Source organism: Salmo salar, chromosome 03, assembly GCF_965601325.2.
Source record: "Salmo salar chromosome 03, fSalSal1, whole genome shotgun sequence".
Lineage (NCBI taxonomy): Eukaryota > Metazoa > Chordata > Actinopteri > Salmoniformes > Salmonidae > Salmo > Salmo salar.
In genome coordinates, this window is record NC_138293.1 from 84,942,918 (window position 1) to 84,951,162 (window position 8,245).

The 8,245-nt window shown below is 42.5% G+C and overlaps 1 protein-coding gene across 6 annotated transcripts in view; it reads right to left on the bottom strand.

Annotated features, from left to right (window-relative positions):
- LOC106601861 (nuclear GTPase SLIP-GC) overlaps positions 1–7,796 on the bottom strand; it is a 37,799-nt gene extending 30,003 nt beyond the window's left edge. For 4 of the 6 annotated variants that reach the window (XR_014391705.1, XR_014391706.1, XM_082972845.1 and 1 more), the window contains exons 1-2: positions 7,641–7,796; positions 7,308–7,358 (exon numbers count right to left, since the gene is read on the bottom strand). The gene's annotated coding sequence lies outside the window, so the exon portion shown is untranslated. Of the gene's footprint in view, positions 1–5,756; positions 5,909–7,307; positions 7,619–7,640 lie in introns of those variants that run through there. The other 2 variants (XM_082972844.1, XM_082972843.1) reach the window with 2 other exon arrangements.
- Between the last annotated feature and the right edge of the window lie 449 nt (positions 7,797–8,245).

The window sequence follows — 8,245 nt, forward strand, 5'->3', positions numbered from 1 at the left end:
TACCTAAATACATAGCCCAAACCACATGAAACAAACACCCCCTGCCACGTCCTGACCAAACTATAATAACAAATAACCCCTATTACTGGTCAGGACGTGACACTGTTACCTCCTTAAACAGCTCAACTCATAGGTCAAGCTTTTGAGGTGCCCTTCGCTGTTGAATAGGATATCTCCGCTCCTCCTGGGCTTCCGGTGGTGGGCCAGGTTCGGGTGGAAGGTCAGGCTCTGTCTCTCCCGTACGTCCACAGTCAGGAGAATAGTCCTGGGGGTCGTTATTGTTCTTGTTCTCTCGGCATGTCTCTGCTGGGGCGTTGGACCGTAGCAGATGATCCACATGAACGTTGACCTGGCGATGACCAATTTGGACTTGGTAAGTCAAAGGTCTTCTGCGTTGCAAGATCACACCTGAGTTCCACAGGCGCTTGCACTACAAGGTGGTCTCCAATGGTTGGTGCTGACACGAGGATGTCGTCCATGAAGCACACAACGTTGTCTATACCGTCCAAAATCTGATCCATTGTGTGTTGGAATATCGCTGGAGCTATTGAGATTCCATAGGCCAAGCGATTGAATCTGAATAGCCCCTTGTGTGTATTGATGGTCAGATACTGTTCTGACTCCGGATCCAGCTTCAATTGCTGATAAGCGAATGCCAGGTCCAGCTTACTGAAAACCTTCCCACCAGCTAGAGTGGCAAACAGATCTTCAGCGTTTGGTAGTGGATATTCCTCTGGTAGTATGCAGTGTGACCTTGAAGTCTCTGCGCATTCTGACGGTCTTGTCTTTCTTTGGGACTACAACGATCGGAGCGGCCCAGTCGCTCCTCGCTACTTTCGTGATTATGTTATTCTTCTGTAGGCGGTCCAGTTCCTTCTCTACTGCTTCCTTAAGAGCATAGGGAACTGGACGTGGTTTGTGAAAGATAGGCTTGGTTCCTTCTTGCACTCTGACTTTTGCTGTGAAGTCTTGTATTTCGCCATAGCCATCTTTGAAAAGTTCTTTGTGCTTCTCCAGCATGTTAGTGAGTGTAGCCTGACTCACTGGTTTGTCATTTCTCAGACTGAAGATGTCTCCCCAGTTCAACTTGAACTTTTGTAGCCAGTTTCTGCCTAGCAAGGCAGATTTTTCTCCTTTAACAATGACAAGCGGTAGCGTCCACTCCTTCCCCTCATACCGGACTGGTACCTGGATCTGCCCTAACACAGGAACAGTGTCACCAGTGTATGAAGAAAGGCGGATGGACGCTGGCTGAAGAGGACACTCTTTCAGTTTTTCTTTGTAGAGTCTCTCTGGAACCAGAGATACAGACGCTCCGGTGTCCAGCTTCATTTGTACTAGTTTTCCCGCTAACTCCATGCTGAGATAGATTCCATCTTTTTGTTGTTGAGCTGTGTACACTGTGAACAGTTCCAATACTGTTTCAGTTGTACCTCCTCTTCTTGTGCTGCGTCTGACACTTTGTGCGCTCTTGCTGTGCGTTTTGGAGCTTTACACACTCTCTGTAAATGTCCAACCTTTCCACAATTGTGGCACTTTTCATTTTGGAATCGACATTCACTGTGCTGATGATTATCTCCCCCACATCTGTAGCAACTTGGCTTAGACCTTTGAGATGTGGGCTGCTTTGTTCTTGTGTAACCTTGAGGACAGGACTGAGAAAAGTGTGACTTTTGTGAGCCTTTTTCACCACGTGCATCACTGACCTTGTGAACACCTTTCTGACGTTCTGCATGTCCCGATAGCTCAATGGTATCCCTGTGGGCAAGCTCGAGTCCAAGTGCGATATCACAGGCTTTCCTAAAGGTCAGGTCCTTCTCTGACAGAAGCCTTCTGTGATATGCTTCACCTGTGAGACCACATACAAACTTGTCTCGAAGAGCATCATCAAGAAATTGTGCAAACTCACATGTACACTGCTCAAAAAAATAAAGGGAACACTAAAATAACACATCCTAGATCTGAATGAAAGAAATAATCTTATTAAATACTTTTTCTTTACATAGTTGAATGTGCTGACAACAAAATCACACACAAATGAATCAATGGAAATCCAATTTATCAACCCATGGAGGTCTGGATTTGGAGTCACACTCAAAATTAAAGTGGAAAACCACACTACAGGCTGATCCAACTTTGATGTAATGTCCTTAAAACAAGTCAAAATGAGGCTCAGTAGTGTGTGTGGCCTCCACGTGCCTGTATGACCTCCCTACAACGCCTGGGCATGCTCCTGATGAGGTGGCGGATGGTCTCCTGAGGGATCTCCTCCCAGACCTGGACAGTCTGTGGTGCAACGTGGCGTTGGTGGATGGAGCGAGACATGATGTCCCAGATGTGCTCAATTGGATTCAGGTCTGGGGAACGGGCGGGCCAGTCCATAGCATCAATGCCTTCCTCTTGCAGGAACTGCTGACACACTCCAGCCACATGAGGTCTAGCATTGTCTTGCATTAGGAGGAACCCAGGGCCAACCGCACCAGCATATGGTCTCACAAGGGGTCTGAGGATCTCATCTCGGTACCTAATGGCAGTCAGGCTACCTCTGGGGAGCACATGGAGGGGTGTGCGGCCCCCCAAAGAAATGCCACCCCACACCATGACGGACCCACCGCCAAACCTGTCACGCTGGAGGATGTTGCAGGCAGCAGAACGTTCTCCACGTCGTCTCCAGACTCTGTCACATGTGCTCAGTGTGAACCTGCTTTCATCTGTGAAGAGCACAGGGCACCAGTGGCGAATTTGCCAATCTTGGTGTTCTCTGGCAAATGCCAAACGTCCTGCACGGTGTTGGGCTGTAAGCACAACCCCCACCTGTGGACGTCGGGCCCTCATACCACCCTCATGGAGTCTGTTTCTGACCGTTTGAGCAGACACATGCACATTTGTGGCCTGCTGGAGGTCATTTTGCAGGGCTCTGGCAGTGCTCCTCCTGCTCCTCCTTGCACAAAGGCGGAGGTAGCGGTCCTGCTGCTGGGTTGTTGCCCTCCTATGGCCTCCTCCACGTCTCCTGATGTACTGGCCTGTCTCCTGGTAGCGCCTCCATGCTCTGGACACTACGCTGACAGACACAGCAAATCTTCTTGCCACAGCTCGCATTGATGTGCCATCCTGGATGAGCTGCACTACCTGAGCCACTTGTGTGGGTTGTAGACTCCGTCTCATGCTACCACTAGAGTGAAAGCACCGCAAGCATTCAAAAGTGACCAAAACATCAGCCAGGAAGCATAGGAACTGAGAAGTGGTCTGTGGTCCCCACCTGCAGAACCACTCCTTTATTGGGGGTGTCTTGCTTATTGCCTATAATTTCCACCTGTTGTCTATTCCATTTGCACAACAGCATGTGAAATTTATTGTCAATCAGTGTTGCTTCCTAAGTGGACAGTTTGATTTCACAGAAGTGTGATTGACTTGGAGTTACATTGTGTTGTTTAACTGTTCCCTTTATTTTTTTGAGCAGTGTACTTGCCAGCCTTTTCAAAGCAAGCATGTAGTCAGCCACGGTGTCCCCTTGACTCTGGTGACGTTGGTAAAATCTGAAACGTTCTGCAATGAGAATTTGCTTAGGCTTGAAATGCCTTGAAAGAGTTTCAGTCAACTCCACTGCTTTTATTGATTCAATGAGACCTTTCAGCAATCCATACTCAGTTGGACCCAAAACACTGAGAAATACATCTGCTTTCTTTTCATCTTTGATTTCATTTGCAGCCAGCCAACGCTCAAAATGCTCTAAATAGGAATCAAAATCCTCTTTTGTAGCCTCAAACTCTGGTACTCGACCAATGGTTGCCATTTTCACAGTTAATTGTTCAGTTTCCTCATTCTTTGTATTCCTTAATTTTCTGCATTTTCATCTAATTCTTCACTTCAGACGTTTCTGCAATTACTTCATTCTCTGCACTCATTTGTAATAATGTACACACCGTGTTACGTTTCTTCTTCCTTTTTTTGACAATATTTCTCCACTGAGATCGCCTAATTTCAATGGGTTCAATGACATCTTTTTTTTATTTAACCACCAGAGGGCAGTGTCGCTATTCTGGACTCCAATAGTCTTGCTACTTGAATACTGTACCTACTAGCAGTGCTTAGCCTTTTCTACAACTGACGAATTACATAATTATTTTGAGTTCCATTACTAACGCAACATTCTTCCCTTCAAGCAATGTCCGTTTAAGAAGTTTAATCACCTCGTCGCCACTGTAATATTTGTGTTGTGGAGAAATGACCAGGCAGGAGACGGGAGTCTTATGATATGCGAGCCGGCTCCCAACGTTCACCTACAAGAGCCGGAGCGACTCGTTCGCGAACGACTCATCACTATGACTGTAATATTTGTGTTGTGGAGAAATGACCAGGCAGGAGACAGGAGTAGTTCGTTTTCGTTTAGTCAAAACCTCTCGTGCACTACAGCCCCCGGCACAATAGTGCGCATGTGCATTTCCTATTAAGTGTAGTAACGTAACACTACCGTAATACATCCATGCTTAGTAACAGCATAGTAACTAATATAAACAGATGTAGATCCCAGATACTATAATGACTTGTATAGCTTGTGCGTGTCACAGCAAAACATGTTTATGAGAGTCTCATATTTTCATATATATCTTTTAATAGTTTATAGCTCAAACCATTTGGACTCTACAGACGTTTTTGTAATAAACTCAACGCATTAGGTTATCACACTGTTAATATAAGAAACCGACGCTAATAGCTTTTCGAATCCCATTGTGACACGGGGACAGTATTTGGCATGATAGTCCTTTAGGGATCCGCCCTTTTTCACAAATCCCGCTCTAGCTCAGCCTCCGTTAATCACACCGACTAATGGTTGGTATCTGCGGAAGTAATAGAAAAATCTAATGGTTCAACCCAGAAATCTGTAGCTCAAACACACAATGTTTAATATGTGTTAGAAGTTTTTTTTAAATGCGCCGGCGTTACGGTGGGACGAATTGGGTTAAACATATTTAATAATGATCTCTTACTTAGCTTGATGACTGTGGGCATGTTTGTTTACTTTTTGATCTAAATATACGTCTAGAAGGGACATGAGTCAGAATTGCAGGAAATTAGCTTAAAAATGTAAAATTCTCTTAGCCTCATTGCAAAATGTGTAAAACAGCATGAGATTAGCTAAAAAACGAAACATTTTTCTTTCTGCCCCATGGCAATATGTGTAGAATTGGAGGAAATTAGCTTTAAAACAGCAACATTTTCTCTCTGGATTGTTTTACAGAACAACAACGCTCAAACGTCATACTTTAGTTGTACTCACTCCTTCTGTTCTACCACATTGTTTGAACACAGAAAAAAAGTATGGATTGTTATCTTCTTAATGTGACCTATAAAATATAGCCTACCAATTGGTCAAAACATTGCAATAGTTGTACAAGTACACTACAGTACTGTAGCTCGCCAAACAATTCTCGAAGTACATGCAATTTTCACGTTATGCACCACAAACTGTGTTAAACAAATCTCACAAGTATCAAAACCCGCAAGCTCCCAGCTACTATCTAATCAACACAACATTGACATTACCCCATCCCTGGTTAGCCACTATTGGCTTAAAAAGCAAAACCTAACACAATATTTTAACATTAATTTCCAGCTATATTGCCCCTGTCTGTCTGTGTGGTGCGCGCCTTTCTCACTCCGTGTGTAGCCAGTTGATGTGATAACCATCTTGTGTGTTGACAGAAATACTTTCCCAAAACCTTCTCTTTTAAATGTTAATTGCAAAGTAGACTTACCTGGCAGAATTATATAATGACGAAGTATATAATTTGTATCGATTATTTGTTATTTGCAAACTTTGCCACGAAATTAGCAGCAGCAGCAGCAGAACAGAACCATCACTCAAGACTGGCACATTAGACTGCACATTCCTCACTTGCTAGATGTGCAATTAAAGGGCCAGATGCGCAATATGATTTAAGAGTTGACATGGACTCAGAACATGACAACCACTAGTAATGTTTCTCTATGAACAATTGTAATCTAAAACCAGGAAAAATACAACTGGGGGGAAAATATAAAACTGATTTTTTGGGGGGAAAAAAATCACTGATTTTTATAGTCCCCCCCAATGGGGTTGTTTATTAATTATTTTACCAGGTATATTTACAGAAAACATAGTGCACAACTTTCTCTTGTACACTAAGGACCCAGGGGAGAGGATAAGATAAAACATTTCCTATTTGAAAGCTAGAAAGAAATCTGTAGCTCAAGACATATTTCATTGTTTGAAAGTAGCTCTCATGCTAGAAAATGTTATAGTGTATTTAAGGTTAGGGGAAGGGTTAGCTAACATGCTAAGTATTTGCAAAGTTGATAAAAAGAATATGTAGGTGCAAAGTTGCTAATTAGCTAAAATGCTAAGTAACTAGATGTTTGCATTATACGTCAACCCATCCACCCGACCAACCATGGTTACATAACCTTTTGTCTTATGTAACCATACCAAACATCATCAAGAAGAAACTTTGTATCCATATATTGTGACAAGTGATAAATTCACCTGAGCTCTCTAGACTGGTCTTCCCTGGCTGTCTGACCCTGCTGGGACACCTGTCACCATCAGGGGTGTAAAGTACTTAAGTAAAAATACTTTCAAGTACTACTTAAGTCGTTTTTTTAGGTATCTGTACTTTACTTTACTATTTATATTTTTGACTACTTTTACTTTTACTTCACTACATTCCTTAAGAAAATATAGTACTTTTTACTCCACTTCTTGACACACAAAAGTACTTGTTACATTTTGTATGCTTAGCAGAACAGGAAAATACTCAAATTCACACACATATCAACCGAACATCCCTGGTCATCCCTACTACCTCTGATCTGGCGGACTCACTAAACACAAATGCTTTGTTTGTAAATGATGTCTCAGTGTTGGAGTGTGCCCCTGGCTTCCGTAAATTAAAAAAAATTAAAAAATAGTGCCATCTGGTTTGCTTAATATAAGGAATTTGAAATTATTTATACTTTTACTTTTGATACTTAAGTATATTTTAAACCAAATACTTTTAGACGTTTACTTAAGTAGAATTTTACTGGTACTTGAGTCATTTTCTATTAAGGTATCTTTACTTTTACTCAAGTATGACAGTTAGGTACTTTTTCCACCACTGGTCAACATCTGATCCTGCTAAAACAAGATGAGCATAGTTGTGTGCACAATGACAGTGAAGCCTGGCATGCTGTTTATTGCGGTCAGTGTGAAAAGTAGGGAATTAGCTGGGGAAACTGACAGATCAATATCGTTACATTACCATATACTGACTCTAATAAAAACTCACCTATCAGTCTTCAATTGTTTAGCCGCTGGTTACATCTTGTTTGATTCCGGTCTAGTGGGATTGAGGTGAAAAGAATAGTTAAGGTTAGTGAGCTAGATAGCTAACGTTAGCCAGCATTTGGCTAGATCTCTCGAACGGTACATCAACTGGTGAAAGCTATCCAAGAATTACTTCTGTTGAAACGGGACAAAACATAGGCTACAAAACAACATTTCCATACACACAACAGCTGTTAGATAGTGTGAGAATAAGGTTTTACAAGTTAAGGTTTTATAAGTGTGTTTTATCTAGCAAGTGTCTGATTAATCATTTCAATAGTATGTGTATGCTTACTATTCAGGCGTGTGCTTAAGCTGTTGCTGCAAAAGGAAGTTGAGCAAAGCACAAAGTGACTAACTGTAAGGTTGTTGTCAAGCTTAGACTGTCAACATATGCAAGGAAATGTTCTGCGAGCTGTAACCACATGTATGTGCAAGGCACCAGTTAGGACTAGAAATAACTGAAGTGTGAAAACAGGAACTGAGCCTAGGGTTGCAGTCTCTGGGGTGTAAGCAAGAAGATGATCTGCACAACAACTTCACCTGACAACAAGAATGTGCCTAGGGGCTGGGACCAGCCTGTGCGCCCACGATAGGTTGAGCAAGTTTAAACCACGCTCAGCCTCTACTCTGATAGGCCCGCTCTGAGCGGGAACTATCTCTGTCAGAGTATTAAAGAAGAACTTTGTGTTTGAACAGTTAGTTCTCTGTTTGCCCTGCGTGGTGTTACAGTGAACCCATATATACGAAGATTGCATTTACCATTTATCGCTTGACCAAAATAAAAAACATAGAATATATTCAGTGACTCCGCGTCGCACTCTGTCCTGATACCAGATTAGATTGACGCAACCTAACAATAGCGATATGAGGTGTCTATTATTATAGCAAAATCTGAAA